General features: G+C 50.0%; 1 long non-coding RNA gene across 4 annotated transcripts in view; it reads left to right on the forward strand.

The window, feature by feature from the left end:
- The first annotated feature begins 2,560 nt into the window (after positions 1-2,560).
- LOC144372465 (uncharacterized) overlaps positions 2,561-16,782 on the forward strand; it is a 100,998-nt gene continuing 86,776 nt past the window's right edge. For 2 of the 4 annotated variants that reach the window (XR_013432467.1, XR_013432466.1), the window contains exons 1-3: positions 2,565-2,774; positions 9,554-9,700; positions 13,911-14,129. This is a non-coding gene — a long non-coding RNA (uncharacterized LOC144372465). Of the gene's footprint in view, positions 2,775-9,553; positions 9,701-13,910; positions 14,130-16,782 lie in introns of all 4 variants that reach the window. The other 2 variants (XR_013432468.1, XR_013432465.1) reach the window with 2 other exon arrangements.

A 16,782-nucleotide genomic window follows, 5' to 3' on the forward strand; every position in this document is an offset into this window, starting at 1 on the left:
AGGCCTGAGACCCCACACTCCCTGCACCCTGGGAGGTGGAGGATTCTTAAAGTAGCTTCTCAATAAGCAGTAACTTATTGTATGAGCCCTGTACAAAAAGAAAATAGAGAAGTACTTCCCTTGCTATACCTTCCTCCCATACATAATCACACATTCCTGATGTTTCTTTTTAAATTTCTTTCTTTTTTTTTTGTCTAGAATGCAGTCAGTCATTTTCAATTTACTAGCCATGTTACCATGGGGCTCTTTTCCTCTGGGCCTCAGTTACTGTATCAATAAAGTGGGGTTTCTGAAAACCTACTGTCTTGCAAAATTGTGGTGAGCTGGAAATAAGTTGATTCTTATTTAGAAAATCCACCCCCCCCAGTAAGTGTTCAGCAGGAGGCAGCTGTTTGTTTCTGGCTGTCCTCCCTGGAGGGCAGGCCCTCCCCTGATGCTGGTGGCCTGGATATCTGGAAGTTGCTCAGTGACTATCTGTGAGTGACTGTTGCCATTGTTTTCTTCCCTTTGAAATGCAGGTGAAACGCTGGGTGTCCTCAGCCCAGGCCATTTGCAGCAGCAGGTGGCATGTTTACTCAGGGTTATGCCTCCTGCAGGCTCACTGGAAGGTCCTTGATACAGAGCTTCTCAGCACAGTGGACATTATGGACCTGATCAGTCTATCCTGGGGCCGTCCTGTGAGGTGTTTGGCAGAGTCCCTGGTCTCTGTCCACCACAGGCCAGTAGCAGCCCCTCTCTTTGTCTACCGTATCAATAAAATGGGGTTTCTGAAGGGTTTGGCAATTACCAAAATTATCTTCAGATGTTTCTGCTGGGGGGAACCAGTTGATGACCTCTGTTCCACACTGTTTTAACATCTGAGTCCCTTAAAGGTGGCCCTAGATGGATGTGTGGTTGGGGGAGAACTGCCCTGAGCTCCTGCTGTATACTGGATCCTGGGGATACAGGGTAGGAGCACCTGGCATGTCCTGAGTGTTCCATCAATCTGTTGTCCCCATTCACCACTTAAAGTGTCGGAGCATTCAGGGGCCCAGCACTTACTGAGTGTCCTAGGTTTTGGCAAACCCAGTGCGTGCCTGACCCCTCCTGCACCTAGGTCTTGTGGCTGCCTGGTTTCTGAGGGCTTTATGCCCTGATAGCACACAGATGTGTCTCTGCATCCCACCATGTGGCTGACCCGTGATGCTCTGTCTGCGTCACATTCCCCGTGGGTGGGCACTGCTGTGCATCCTGTCTTGGGCTCCCATGGCCACACTGCAGTGGCTGCCCTGGTGCCTGCTCTGAGCGCGCCTTGCCTGTAGGAGGTAGGAAGGGCATCTCAACATCGCCCCACTGGTGTCCCAGGGATGGGAAGCCTCCCTCCCTCCCTCCCTCCCTCCCTCCCTCCCTCCCTCCCTCGGCTCCATGAAATGTAGGCCATGTTCTGCATCTGAAATCTTCCCTTCCCCAGATGGGTTCCCTGAGTTCGCTGTGGAGTGCTGTCCCTTCTTCCTGGTCAGCATGCTCTTGTCTTCATTAAGGGGACTTTCCAGAGGCCTGCGGAATGCTGCCCAGTTCCCAGCGGCTCCTCGGCCTTCATCACCTCCTTTCTGAGGAGCCTTTCTTCCCTTTTCTTCTCACAGAACCACTTCTGGGCTTCAGCTGCAGCCGCCACAGAATTGCCTTTTTGTGTCTGAACAGGCCCTTGAGCCGCCATGGCTTGCACTGCCCCGTTTGAAAGCGTGGGGCACCTGAGCTTCCCAGAAGCCCGGCTGCACAGTGGGGGTGGGCACGGAGTCCTGCAGCCACGTGAATCAGGCAGATGGGTCTCTGCCAGCAGAGCCACAGCCTTGGGATGGCCTGAGGCAAACGGTTCCTCCTCATTGCCTGTGTGGTCTGCCTGAGGTGGCTGGCCGCCCTCTGTGCCATGTTGGAGTGGCCTCGAGGCCTGGCCTCTGAGGGTGGGGGGGTCAGTCCTTTCCTGAAGCAAGTTGGGCTCTGTCTCTTGATAAATTGCACCAAGTTGGTTCTCCAGCAGGAGATGCCTGGCCTGTGCTCTTGCCTCTTCCTCCCCCGGGGCCTCGATCCAGCTCCAAGGAGAAGTGAGGTTGCTCAGGCTGCTGAGCTGAATACAGAAGCCATTTGTAAACCAGTCCCCATCCCTGGGCAGAAGCAGGTCCAACTCTTGCATTCATACTGCCCTTTGATCCCATTTTGCCCTGTGGAGTGTGGAGTGGGGGAGGCTGTGCAGGGGCAGGGTCATTCCTCCCGCACCAGGATGGGCTTCTCCCTTCCAGGAAGCGCATCAGAACTCAAAGGCAATTTGAAGCAATTATTAAGACAACTGAAAGCACATTGAAAATACAAGGCACTGCCCGCTGTGCCCTTCCCCTCCTCACTCCTGGCCTGCAGAACAACTCAGACTCCTTGTGTTTATTCACCTTCACCTGAATAAATGGCTCTTTGGTGCAGTGCACTGAGGACTTGCAACTTGGCTGTGCTGCTGTCGAGAGTGATAAATCAGAGGTGAAGGCTCAGGGACATGAAGGCAAGCCTCTGCCCCAGATGGCCTGGTTGCAGAGAGGTGGTGGTGTCCTTGCCCCATCAGGTGACCTAATATGTCCAGGACCAGGGCTGGCCTGGTAACTGGTGACTCTTAGCCTGTCCTCTGCTTCTTCCTCCTCCCCCTGGGAGAGGCTGCCGAGGAGCTGGAAGCAGGAATATCTGCAAAGTAAGACTCTGTGTCTTTGGAAAAGGACAGGCCAGGCCCTCAGAGAAACCAGGCTTCCTCCATGGTGGGTAAGCGTGCCCTCCCTGATTCCTGTGCTCACTTTAGGTCGCGGTGCCCAAGTTGCTGGGGAAGTGACCCTCTTATCCCACTGCCTTGTTTTCCCTTTCACCCCATCTCCCGGTTCTGGGTGGGAAGCTCCTGTCACCGAGGGCGTCCTGGAGGATCCACGAGGGCCATGGAGGAGGCTGCTGTCCTCTGACCTGGCAGGCCCAGGGGGGTGGGCACCATGTTCCCCATGGGTTCCTGTGGCTCTGAGGCTGAGTCTGCCCCAGGTCTGTGGGGACTCATATGCTTCTGGAGGCTCAACATTCTTTTCTCTAAGGACAGTTTCACTCCCTGCCCCCATCCTTTGCCCTGATTCCTGCTCTCTGCCAGGAGGAAATTCTGGGCCTTTTTTTTTTTTATTAGTAGTTGCTCCTCGTGGAGGCCCCAAGGTTCCTGAAGTGGGAGGCTGGTTGGGTCCCTGCTCCATGTCCCAGGAGGGCAGCCATGCTCCAACTCGCTGCTTCTGGAAGGACAGGTGCGGGTGGTCCCGTTTGAGGCAGGCTGTGCGAGGGCCTGTGCAAGGGCCGTGGTCACTGAGAGCTGTCTGAGCCTTGGTGCGGCCTTCTCTGACCTATTCTGCTTCTGTTACCCAGAAATTCTGCATTTTTATGGTCTGATTGAAATGCAGAAATCCATCCTGGCTCATTCCACATTCCACATAGACTGGTGTCTTTGATAACTTTAAACTGTTTGATTTAACATGTGTTTTGGAGAAGGCATGCTCTGCTTTGGGGGCAGGGTGGTGGTGGGGAGGAGGAGGAAGAGGAGGAAGAGAAGGAGCAATGATTGAGATATTTCCTTAATTGAGCTCACTTTGTGCCCAGTCTTCTCCTGAAAGCTGAGCAAAATCAACTCATCTCCTTCTTTGGTGACTCTGCCCCTTATCTCTGTCTTACAGAACAGCCTAGAGAGGCTGAATCGCTTCCTCACAATCACACTGCTGGGGAGAGCAGAACTATGTTCTGGAGGCTGTTATTGCCAGAGAGCAGTTTCCTGACCGCCTGTCTTTGTCATCTATGACCTGGTGCCTCTACTCTGTAGGATGACTAGTTGTTCCAGTTTGCCCAGGGTACCCTGCTGCAGTGGTGGACATGCAATGGTGGACATGCTTTTCCCAGTTATCTTGCATGCAGGCCTCAGCAGGCTTGTGCAGATGTTAACACCCACAGAAACAGGAGGCCTGGGACTTGGAGCTTCAGCCCTTCCCCTGGAGGGAGGCAACGATTCCCTGTAATATGTGTCATTTCTGAGACCCAGGAGAGCATCCAGTGCTGAGTCAGGCCCTGGGCATGGGTGGGGATGAGGTGCCTGGTGTGGTCTGTCCGGGAGGCCTTGGTGGAGACAGGAAAGGGAGGGGAGGTGACCCTGGAGCCCCCAGCCTCTTTTGTAACACCAGGCAGGTTCTGATGCCACCGTTGGAAGATTTGAAGGTGAATGTGCTCCTGGGCGACTGTCATTGGAGAGAATGTTGTGCCACCTTTGCCCAGTTCCCGCAACACCTTGTGGGACCTTCCCTGTCCCCACAGCTGTTGGGGAAAAAACAAAAACAAAAGCAAAATAAGAGCCATGTGTTCAACCCTGGGCCCTAACTTAGGAAGTCCTCATGCTTGGAGCCAAGGATGAGGCCCTGCTGGGGCAAGGTCCTTTGGTGCCAGGGTTGGCAGCATGGGCCTCAGAGCCAGCACAACTGCCTGGGTTCAATTCCTAGCCTGTCACTCAGCAGCTGTGCTGTCTTGGACAAATGACCTGGAGGGAACCACAGGGAAGCATTTTAAATGGTGCCTTGTGCTTATTGCATGTGACAAAGTGAAAGGGTAAAGTTTCTAAGTTGCAAAGCCTGAGTTAAAAAGTGAAGAACCTGGTATTGTTAAGTTCCTCTGCTATACCCAGAACCTGAAATTCCTTAGGCAGTTAAGACAATGCCCTACTAGCCATTTAGTTGATTAATAGCCTAGGGCCCTGTGCAGCTTGTCACATAGGCATAGAGGGCCCGAACCAATCAGTTTGAATGTGTATCCCAGAATCATTACCCTACCCCTACCTGGCCCAGTTCACCCAGATGATCCCTCACAGGCCAGACCTACACGGAGGGCGGGTGGGGGCCCAGGGTTGCTGGTGGGCCAGCCCCATAGAGTCACCAGTCTCCCTAACCCAGAGAGGTGGCCAGAAAAACCCAGACCGAAAGAGAACCAAGAAACCCTTCAGATCAAAGGTGAACCCTTCCCCATGCCACAGTCCAAGTGACGGTTTGTCATCCTTTCAAGTTCGTGGATGAAATGTGCTTAGCAATATGGCCTCGTCAGAATTAAATCATTAAAGGAGAAAAAAGAAATTTACTCAGCCTTTTGGAAAAGCTCCCCGTGGCGGCTTCATTACTATGACAACAGCCAGATTTCTACCACCATCTTGTCACCAGCAGAGGCCTGGTCTCAGCTAAGGGCTTGCGTCAGAGCTGACCGCCATCTCCAACCTCTGAAGGGTGTGGGGTCCAGCGGATGTTTCCTGAGGTTTCTACCTCAAAGGCTTCACAGAAGGCCCTGCTCTTATGTGTCTGCTGATTGGAGGCTATTAAATTTCTGCCCCTTAGATATAGCCACTCAACTCTCATTAACTCTGGGGGGAATCGGGGCCTTTGTAAACACAGACAATTTTTTAAAATCATTTATTTATGTTTAAAAAAATATCTTTAGTTGTCCCTGAATACAATACCTTTATTTTGTTGGTTTAGTTTTATATGGTGCTGGGGATTGAACCCAGGGCCTTGCATAAACTAGGCAAGCACTCTAACACTTGAGCTACAACCCCAGCCCACAATTGGGGTTTATATGTTTTGCTGAGACTGGAAAGTTTGGAATACTCTTCAGTGTGGTGACCCTGGGCCAGACCTGTCCTTCCACAGTTCAGGACCCCAGTTTCCTCTTGGTATCCTGGTGGACTTGGGCAAACTTGCGTTGGGCGCTCTAAATGGTTGATGGGAATATTGATTTCTAGTGTTTTTCTGAATCTTTCCCATGGAATTAAAGGATTTTGAAGTCCCAGAAGGACTTTGAGATCTTCTGGCCCTGTGGTCTTGATCTCTAGGACACCTCTGAGAAGCCTGAGTAGGCTGTGGCAGCTCGGACCAGGGAGTAGTGTCTGTGTGCAGGACGTGCCTTGTGTTGGTGGTGTACTCCAGGGAAGAGCTTCTACTTGGGTCCCTTTCTTTCTTCCTTTCCCACTTTGCAGACCAGGCACTGAGGCCCTGAAAGGGAAAAACACTTCCTAGGGTTCTTTTTTATGTAGCCTCATTTTCCGGCCTGGTCACCTTGCCTGGCTCTGTTTGTGGAGCCCCATACCAGCCCCCGCAGGGTGATGGGAGGTGGAGGAGATGCCTCCCCAGGCCCGAGACCTCACAGTACCCCCCCCCACACCACCCAGAGCATCTCCTGGAAGGCCATTGAAGAGAATGGCTGGGCCCTGCCCCAGTGTTTCTAATCCTGTAGATCCAGAGCAGGGCCCCAAAATTGTCATTTCTAGTGTATTCTCAGGTGATTCTGCTGCTACTTCTGCTGGTTGCCATCACCCCAGGGGACCTCAGTCACAGAGATAACAGGGTGCCAGGGGGAGCTGGCACTGCTCCGGCCCCAGCAGCCATCTGAGCACTGGCTGAGCTAGTCTGATCACCAGACCCTGTGTGTCTGGGGACTGACGGAAATGAGTGGCAGAGTGCTGAGGTGGTCCTTGCAGTGAGGATGAGCCTTCCCTTCCAAAATCCTCTTGAGAAACATTGAAAACCTTCACTCCCTCTCCCACTGGTGAGCTTTTCTTCTCTCACAATGCACTTGAAAACACACCAAGCAAAGCCTTTGCCTTATTGCTCTCTATGTATGTGTTTTGTGTGGCTGGGATGGAACCCAGGGGTGCTTTGCCACTGAGCTGTACCCCAGCCCTTTTAATTTTATTTATTTATTTATTTATTTTGGTTCTGGGGATTGAACTTGGGGGGCACTTGACCACTGAGCCACATGCTCATCCCTGTTTTATTTAGAGACAGGTTTTCACTGAGTTTCTTAGTGCCTCACCTCACCATTGTTGAGGCTGGCTTTGAGCTCTCGATTCTCCTGTCTCAGCCTCCTGAGCCGCTAGGATTATATGCGTGTGCAACCGGGCCTGGCTCCTTTATATTTTTTGAGACAAGATCTTGCAAAGTTTGGAGGCTAACTTTGAACTTGTGATCCTCCTGCCTCAGCCTCCTGAGTCAATGGGATAACAGGTGTGCGCCACCACTCCTGGCTCAAAACACCTTCCTTAAACATTTATACTCTGACACTTGAGCAGAATTTGGGGGTGTACTAGAGTCACATAGCGCAAATCCCAAGTGCCTTCTGTGGTTCTCAATCCAGTCCCAAATTTATCCACCTGGGATGTTTTTATCCTGAATTGGGCCTCCTTCTTCATTCATCAGGGACTTTCTTTCTTTCTTTTAAATGTGTAACTGAACTTTGTAAATACTTTTAATTTCCCTTATTTTGATAAAGTCATTCAGGCACATAGTGAATACAATACACAGAGGTGTACAGTGAAAAATAATCTCTCTCCGCTCCCTACACATCTTCTTCCAAGGCGGCCACCTGTCCCCATTTAGAGTCCTGCTGTACTTTTGTGTTCATATGGGAGTCTTCTGAGGATGCACAAGCACCGATGTATAATCACATCCTTATGGGTCCCTTAATGTGCTGGATACCTGTTGCTTTTACAATGTGGCACCGAAGCTTGGCAATCTCAGTTCATGGGGAGGTGCCCTTTGAATCCTTTCTGTTTTGCAGTGCTAGGGAACATGCTAGGGTCTCGAACATCCCCGGCCTTTTAAAATTTTTACTTGGAGACAGGGTCTCACTAAGTTGTGGAAGCTGGTCTCGAACTTGCCATCCTCCTGCCTCAGCCTCCTGAGTCACTGGGGATGACAGGTGTGGGTCACGGCACCTGGCTGCCTGTTTTTTCAAAGGGCTGGAGCATTCCATTGTGTCTGAGGACTGGCTCTTCGTGGACACATAAGTTGTCCAGGTCTGGGCACAACACACAGTGGCTGAGTGGTATTCTCTTGTTCCTGCTCTGCTCCAGGAGGGGTCTGTGGAGCCAGGCAGTGTGGATAAAGTGAGTTTTCCCGTCAGACAGTGGAGCGGACCTTTCTGGGAAAGCCGTTTTCCCTGGGGATGGTCCCTATTCCCAGAGCCTGCCCCAGGTTCTGTCTTTTAGCTTTCTCACTAACTAGCTCCTGTGCCTTGGGGGCAACCCTTTGGGCTTTCTGGGCCTCCAATTGGTGTCTGTGGGATGCTTCCCCAGACCCTGGGCTCTTCATCCTCAGGACACCTGTGGTTAGTATTGAATTTCCTCTGCTGATCATTGGTTCTGAACTTTCTGGAAGCCTGGTGGTGAGGCAGGAGTGTCCACTCATTGTCAGGCCTTGTGCACTTGCTAGAGGTTGCCTGCCTTCCCAAACCAAAGGGAGACACTTGGAGGCCTTGCATATAGTGGTGTTGGACCCTGAAGGCAGGAGATGTGGTGCAGGGTGATTTGCGTGCTGAGATTTGCCCCGTGCTCAGCTGCAGGAGGAACATCTTTGGGGATTGTCATCTTCCCATATCTTACATCTTGCCCCAGCCCTGGTGTGCAGGATGCACTCTCCACTCTCCTGTGTCTGTAGCTTCTGCTCTTCAGGATGCCAGCTGTGCCAAACTGTGCCACTATTGTCCATAACCCAGGAGGCCACCTTGGGGCACGGGATGGACTCTGGTCCTTGCAGGTGAAGACTGAATGGATGGTGGTAGAAGGATACACTGAAATTCTGACTGGGAGGGAGGCTAGAAATGAGGGGCGTCTGGTAAGATGGGGGCTGGTACTTTTCAGGCGAGAATCAATAAGAACGTAATTTGTATTGATTTCTTGGGAGGAAGGTCTCAGAGTGCCCACTGCTGAAAGCTGGGAGAACTTTCCAATGGGCAATGTCATTCTTTTTACCCGTTCTGTTTTGTCATCTGTGAGCATACACAGCAGCTATCCTTTTCTGCACAGAGAAAGGTGCTGTCGTTGCCCTGGTGTGTGGCCTTGGTGACCTGCCTTTCATCGTTTCCTGATTGGCCATTTTTGTGGGTGTGGAAAAGAAGTTCTTGGGCATGTGAACAGCAGCAGGCGCCTATGTGACGCCTCCTAGGAGCTTGGTTGCAGCCTTGTCAACAGGGACACAGTTGGGAACAGTGATGAGTGTGCAAGGTGGAGACTCATTCTCACCCCAACGTGGGATTGTTGCTCAAATTTATCTCATGTCATCACGGCCTGTGGGCCCTGAACTTTTTTGTTTTGGCAACCAACCAAGATTTCATAAAAATATCACGTAGGAGTGGAGTGTGGTGGTTCATGCCTGTAATCCCAGCTCATTGGGAGGCTGAGGCAGGAGGATCACAAGGTCAAGGTCAGCCTGGGAAGACCCTGTCTCAAGATAAAATTTTTAAAAAGGGTTGGGGATGTAACTCAATGGCAGAGTGCTCCTGGGTTAAATCCATAGTACCCCCCCAAAAAAAATAGTCATGCACATCCTTGACCTTGGACAATAAAAAGGGCGGCAAGTATATTCTAGGAGGAGGAGTATACTTTCAAATGACCTTTAGTTTGGGGAAAAATGTACCACATCACACTCACCCTCCTATGGGATCCTTGCTACCCTGGTGCTTAAGAATGTGTGGTCTTATGTGTCTCTTTCAGATCCTGACTCTGCAGACAGAACAGCCCAGAAAAGAAAGTTCCCCCAGCCCCCCACATTCTTCTAATGGCCACTTGCTGCAGGACACCTCAACAAGCCCAATTAAAAAGAAAAAGAAGCCTGGCTTACTGAGCAACAGCAAGGAGCAGGTAAGGCCGTGCAGCAGGCTGCCAGTGGGCAACAGTGCTCTTTTCCTCAGAGCTGGGTTAGCATCTGTTTAGCAGGCTGCTCTGGTGCTGCCTGTCATTTGCATGTGTAGAAAGAGCAGCTCAGAGGGGCCTGTGTGAGGTTTCTAGCGGGTTCTCAGATCTGTTTGGAGACAGAGCAGTGATTCAGAGGAGATGAGGATATAGCTCTTGAGGGGCTGGGGCTTCTCCTTGGCTTCATGTTTCCATACTCTTAGGACTGTTTTCCCGGGTGGCCTGAGGATTTCCCCTGCTGACCAGTGCTGGGCGACACAGCTCCCTGGTGGTCTCGTTTTCTCATCTGTAAAATGAAGGGTATGGCCCCTCATAGAGGCATGGCTCAAGGGTCACCTCTCCTTCCCCTGAGCACAGGCTCCCCATCTCCTTGGCTGACAGGATTGTCAGAGGCTTGGGAAAACCTTTTCACCATCCTGGGTCTCATCTAGGGAACCTTCTGGCTTTAAAATTCTCTGGTGCAGCTTAGACATTCCAAATAGGGAACGTGAGAGCACTGTGGGCTCACTGGCAGAAGTGTCCACCCCTTTGTGGACTGTGCGGTCAAGGGGCCTTGAGTGGTTCTTGAGCAGCAGTTCCTGGTGACCAGCTCATCTGTTCTGTGCATTATCAGGCACTGGAGTGGGCCCTGGGGATGGAAGGTTGAATTAGACGATATTGCTGCCTTCAGGGGAAGAGCCCTAGCCACGTTAAGTGCCCGGGCCTGGGAGAGGCATGTGTCCAGCGCAAATCTATTTTCATTCTCAAAATTGTAGAGTGAACTGCCAACTCTGCCCTTGGCTCTGTGACTATGGGCACGTGGACCTCCATGGGTCTGGTTTCCTCTTTCATGGAATTGGGTATCCTGGCACTGCTGCTCAGGCCCCAGGGCTGTCATGGAAACTCACGGGACTAAAGGACAGGGCAAGAGCAGAAACAAAAAGTGCAGCTGGGCTCCATCGCCAGAGAATGATTTGACATGTACCCTAGACCCTGACGTCTGGTGTCAACCCATTCACATGTGGCTCATGAGCCCTCGAAATCGACCAGTGTCAGGGAGCAACTTGGTTTTTTCATTCTGTTTAAAGTGATGTGGCTGCCTGTGGCTGGTAGCTGCCTTGTCAGTTAGGGATCCTATTGAAGGAGGAGCAACTGGGGAGTCCCACGTGTGTTTTCAGGGGCACTTGGAAAAACTACTTGGGGAAATAAAAAGCGTTCATGATGATACCAAAGCAGCATTTGCCCCATGTCACCTGCCATTGCAAACATTTATGTCAGTCTGAATGTTTGTGCCAGGAAGGGCCATGTGCATCACCATTTTACAGTTGAAAACACAGAGATTGAATTGCTCCTTCTGTCCCAGAAGCTGGTGAGGACCCGCTACAGTTGCCCTGGAGCCACCTCAGAGCTATCAGAAAGAAAATGGTGGTCAGATAACCCTCAGCCCTTAATTAAACCACCAGTTTGGCTTCCTGAGCCAACACTCCCTTTCCAGTTCCCAGGGAGTCCTGAGAGCAGATGTCCTTCCTGGCCAGAAGCTGTCCTTTCCTGTCTCCTCCCTCTGCCCATGCACACCCATGCACACTCATGTACACTCACTGTGGGAGTCCCTACTGTTTTCTAAGGATTTGCTCACAGTTCTTTCCTCTGGAAGCTAATCCACTCGGGTATTTGCTGCTTTGCCTTCTTACCCTGTGTGAAGACCATTTCTGTGGCACAGAAACCTCATGACCAACTGATGTGTCTGTAAGTTGGTGTCCCCTGCTTTGGACCAGCAGACTCAGATCCTGGCTCTACAGACAGAACAGCCTGAGTGAGTGTTCAGGGCTATGTTGCCACAGGGTGGGAACTTGTGGATGCAGAAGGCACTCGGCCATGGACACAGCAGGGCCAGGTCGGGGGACACAGGGCCTGAGCACACTTCCTGTCCTCTCCAGTATCCACAGATAGGGGAGGTGCTCCTCTTAGACACGGGATCTTTCCAGTTCATGGCAGCTGGGGGAATCACCAGGTGGCCACATCAGTGGCTTTCTCTTTGAGCTTCAGTTTATGTCCTAAAATAGGGTTTTGGACTAAAACATCCTACGGTCCATTGCACGTTTTCATTTCTGATCCAAAACTCCAAGGCACAAAGGCCCAGAGACTTTTGTTAGCAAAGATGGAGTGACCTTCATTGAAACTGGAAGATGTCCCTGACCTTTGACCCTGTCATTCCGAACAGCATTTTTTTTTAAATGCTGGCAGAGTAGGGCCAATATTCTTCATGTGCAATCTCTGTTTTCCTCATAGGGAATTTATAAGAAATGATACTGGATACCTACTTTAAAAAAAATTTTTTTTAGAAGTACTTGGACACAATACCATTATTTCATTTACTTATTTTTATGTGGTCCCAGGGCCTCGCACATGCTAGATGAGAGCTCTACCGCTGAGCCCCAGCCTCAGCCCCTGGATACCTACCTTTCCTTTCCCTCCCCTTCCCCATATGTTGTTTTGACCAATATGTCATGATTTCTGTCAGTCACCAACCTCTGAGGATCATGAGATTTCAAATAAAAGCTTGCATTTCTGGGTTCTTATAAACACTAATTGTCTTAGCTGTTTGATTGGCTATGACAAAGCACCATGGGCTGGGTGACCTACCAACAGCAGGAATTTCTGGAGGCTGGAAGTCGAGATCAAGTGCCATCACAGTTGTGTTCTGTGATAGAGGTGTGATAGAGGGTGTCCTGTGGTAGAGGGTGAGGGCCTCTGGTATTCTCCTGGATAAGGCCCATTCATCAGTGCTCAGAGGCCCTGCCTTCTGGAAGATACCAACTTGGGACTTTTGAGGGAGACACAAAGATTTAGACTAAAGCACTTAGCAGAATCCAGCAACCCCAGGCTGAGTAGAATCTTCCCTGCAGACACTGAGCTGAGCTAGTGTCAGGCTGAGCTAATGTCAGCCTTCAGCGTACTCCACATCCCTCCCTATAGGGTCACAAGCAGTCAGCTCTGCTCATCCCTTTCATCTCTGGTGTGTGGGGGGGTGGGATTAACAGTTTTCTGACTTTTGACTTATGTCCATTTCTCCCCCCACCCCCTTGGTTTTTTTCTGTGTTCCAGTGTTCTGAAAGAAAGCCATTCTGGCCTTGTAAGAAAAGCAAACCATGCATTTCCATTTTTGATGGAGACCTGTTATTATCAAGAGCTGAGCCAAGTTTAAGTGCAGGCACTTTTTTTCTGTTTTTCATATATTGGGAGTTCAGGACTTTTAGAGGGAAGCTTTCTGTTTTTCTGTTTTTTTTCTTCTATGGTGGTACTTATCAGACCCAGGGCCTCCTGAAGGCTGAACTACTACCCCTGGGGATACAGCTCTTCTACTGAGCTGTATCCCCAGGGGGAATTTAAAGGAAAAAAAATATTATTATATTTTTGGTATTGGGGATTGAATCCAGGGATGTTGAACTGAGCCACACCATCCCTAGCCATTTTTAATATTTTCTTTAGAGACAGGGTCTCCATGAGTTTCTTAGGGCCTCGCTAAGTTGCTGAGGCTGGCTTTGAACTTGGGATCCTCCTGGTGGAGAACACTTGGCCCCAGGGTGGGAATTTAAGAAGACCTTTAAAATACTTTATATTGGGCTGGGGACGTAGCTCAGTGGTAGAGCTATTGCCTGCCATATAGGTGGGTTCCCTGGGTTCCCTCCCCACTACCAAGAACTTGTGTACGTTGTGCTCTTAACCGTGGGGATGACATTGGTGATGGTAGCACTGTGTTAATTCCATACATTCTATCCTCTCATTTGAACACAGCCCAATAATCCCGTGATGTTAGGTATCTCACCTTCATTTTACAGATGAGAAAACTGAGGCCCAGAGGTGGGGAGACCCGTCCAAGGTCATGCGGCTGTTTAGTGGTAGTTAAAATTTGTACCTACATATGCCAGGGCCGCATGGTGACTCTGAGACACTAGTGTTCAATCTGTGGCCTTTTAAAATGGGAGGGAGAAAGACCCTCATAATTATCCAATGACCTGCTAATGTTGTGGACAGTAGAGGAAGTGCAGCTAGCTCGACTGTTTAGCAGATGTGAAATGCTGTGATTTTCTTGTGTTGTTATTGATGTACTTGTTCAAATTCCTCTTGAGAATGCACATTTGTTTTGAAACCAAATCTGTCTTTCTTGCCTACATTTCAGTCATAACTAAGACATGGTCCGTTTTACTGTATGAAGCAGCCACTCACCACAGACCCTGTTGATGTTATACCACAGAATGGACGGATTGATTTCTATTGCTGGGTTTGTCACTGGGAAGGCCAAGTCCTTTGCTGTGAGCTCTGTCCCTGGGTTTATCACGCTAAGTGTCTGAGACTGACATCGGAACCAGAGGGGGACTGGTTTTGTCCTGAATGTGAGGTTAGTTCCCAACGAATGAATACATTACCTGCTTTGTTTCCTCTCTTCTCTTCCTTTGACTTACAAACTTTCTAATAATCCAGATAAGGGGAAAAAAAGATATTTCTTGCCTCCCACCCTTTCTGTCCTGGCCACCCCTCTTTTGGTCCAGCATCTGTCCCTGGCTGTGGTCCTGCAGCTCTTGGAGAAATGATCACATGGAATATTGTCTGGGTTCTTCTTCAGTCTTTGAATCATTTTGACATCTGCTACTACCTTTCTTCTTCTGGAATGCACATCTTACATGATAACTTTTGAACCGCTAACAGTTCACATGGTCTGAAACACTCTTGCACAGCTTCTCTTGGGTGTGCCGCCGACCTGGGATGCCCAGTTTGGGCCCTGTGTTATGGGTGGTGGCTGTGCCATCTGAGTCTTTCTTTCATACAACAAATATTTCTAACAGAGATGGGATAGTGCTCAGAAAAGTAGGCACAGATCACTTTCCTTTTAACAGAAAAGGACAAAAGTGAAAATAAAGTTAGAAATATTGAGTTTGAAGAAAGGTGCAAATTGAAGAGGGGGAGTAGGGAGTTCAGGAGCCACAGGGTGTTCCATTTTAAATGTCCAGGCCTGAAAGGCCCCCCCCCTGAGATTTGAGAAGTAGCTGATGGAGGTGGGCCCTGCCTCCCTCTGTGGGAACCTTCTGGGCAAAGGTGCAGCCTGGGCAGAGCAGGGGGACAGTGAAAGTAGCGTAGACTTCGTGGGTAGCCAAGAGCTGCTTGAAGCTATCCAGTCCCTGGACTTGCAGCATTCTTTGGCAGCATCTGTTCTTGGCAACTATGGACTAGGAGGCTCTTTCAAATGCTAAAAACAAGAGAATCATCTGAAAGTAATTTGGTGTAGAATGTCTTTTGGATCCCAAGGCACGTTGGCCTCAGATTGCACATGAAGATGTGTCTGGGGAGCCCTGGAGAGGCTGCCCACATGTTTTCTGTGGAAAAAGAAAACAAGACACAGATAGTGTCCCTGCAGCTACTTCTGTGCAGGGAAAGGAGGAAAATAGAAAATAGGTGAAAAGCAATCAGGCATCGAGTTGGTCTGGTGAAGACCCTGGGATGGCACTCTGCCTCTGAAATGGCTGGAAGGTGGCTGCTGGTTCCCTTGGTCACTCTTCCACGGAGACAGAGATGGGCTGGGTGTTGCCCACCCATGCCCGCCTGTGTTTGGAGCCAGATCTTGTTCTCCTACACCTAGAACAAGACCTGGACCCTCCACCAGTGTTCTTTGGTCCTAAGCGACTGTTCCCACTTGTTTTATCCCATTGCAGAACAAGTAGTGGTCCTCTAAGAGGAAGATTCTTCTGGCATCTCTTTGTCTAGCAAAAGGATTTTATCCTCATTCTCCAGCTGATTTACCCTGGCCTCAGGGTGAGCTTCCGTTCCTCAGTTCCTATGCAACAAAGGCTTCCTAAGGGCTTCATATAGCACTTCCAGGCAGTGCCAGTCGGGAAGTAGGAGCAGGGGGTGAGGGAGTGAGGGACAGTTGGGCATGTAACCCGAGTGTTCTCCTTGGGTGGAGCCCACAAACAAACTGCAATTCAAACAATCAGGACTTCTGCGTGCATGATCCACAGCCTGATTTTCTTCCAGGGTTGCCTGGTAAGGTAGGCTGCTGGCAAGACTTGCTATTCAGGCTCTGGTAGCCCAGAGATGAGATGCGTGCATCATGCAGCCTTTCTAACTTCCTAGTGACTCTTGGGTGGTCCTTCTCCTCAACAACCAACCAGACACATCTGAGAGTTCCCAAAGAAGTGAAGAGTGGAAACAGTCCAAATTATCCAAGAAAAATTATCCACGCTCCTTTTACAGATGGCTGAGGAACATTGCATGACTTAGGAGCGGATGCTATTTTTGTTGTTGCTGAGACATGGGCCTTCTGAATCCCCAAGATATGATATCACAGTCCCATTGCAGAATCTACTTTCCATGATTTCTGTCTCCTCTTTGATGGGACTTTCCCATGTGAAATGACATCTCTTGCCTTTGTGGACAGACAGGTAGATTCTGCCCTTTGGAAATGTGCCCATGAATCCCAAGTGAGTTCACATCAGTGCTGATGAACAATGGAGTCCTATTAATTATTAGTCTACTCCCACTCCCATGTTCTTCCTGCAGGGAGCCCTGTCTCTTGCCATCAGACAGTGCTGGGCCATGTTCCTGCACAATATCTCTGGTCTCAAGAGGCTCGAGATAAGCAGCTGATGAAAGTTCATCTTGGGGGGCTGGGGATGTGGCTCAAGCGGTAGTGCGCTCGCCTACCTTGCGTGCAGCCCGGGTTCGATCCTCAGCAGCACCACATACCAACAAAGATGTTGTGTCCGCCGAGAACTAAGAAAAAATAAATAAATGTTAAAATTCTCTCTCTCTGTCCCCCTCTCTCTCTCACTCTCTCTTTAAAAAAAAAAAAAAAAAAGAAAGTTCATCTTGGGAGGAGATCCCCCCCCCAAATGCATCGGTGACCTTCCCATTCACATCCCCTTCTTGAGAACCGAGGTTGGGATAAGGATGCTTTTCCAGATTCCCATCTCCCCCAACCTTCCCCAGATCCTGTCATCTGTCTGAGCTGGAGACACTTCCTTGTAAGGTAGTCAGTGGGCTGGTTGCTTTCTAAT

The sequence above is a fragment of the Ictidomys tridecemlineatus genome, unplaced genomic scaffold (assembly GCF_052094955.1).
Source record: "Ictidomys tridecemlineatus isolate mIctTri1 unplaced genomic scaffold, mIctTri1.hap1 Scaffold_108, whole genome shotgun sequence".
Lineage (NCBI taxonomy): Eukaryota > Metazoa > Chordata > Mammalia > Rodentia > Sciuridae > Ictidomys > Ictidomys tridecemlineatus.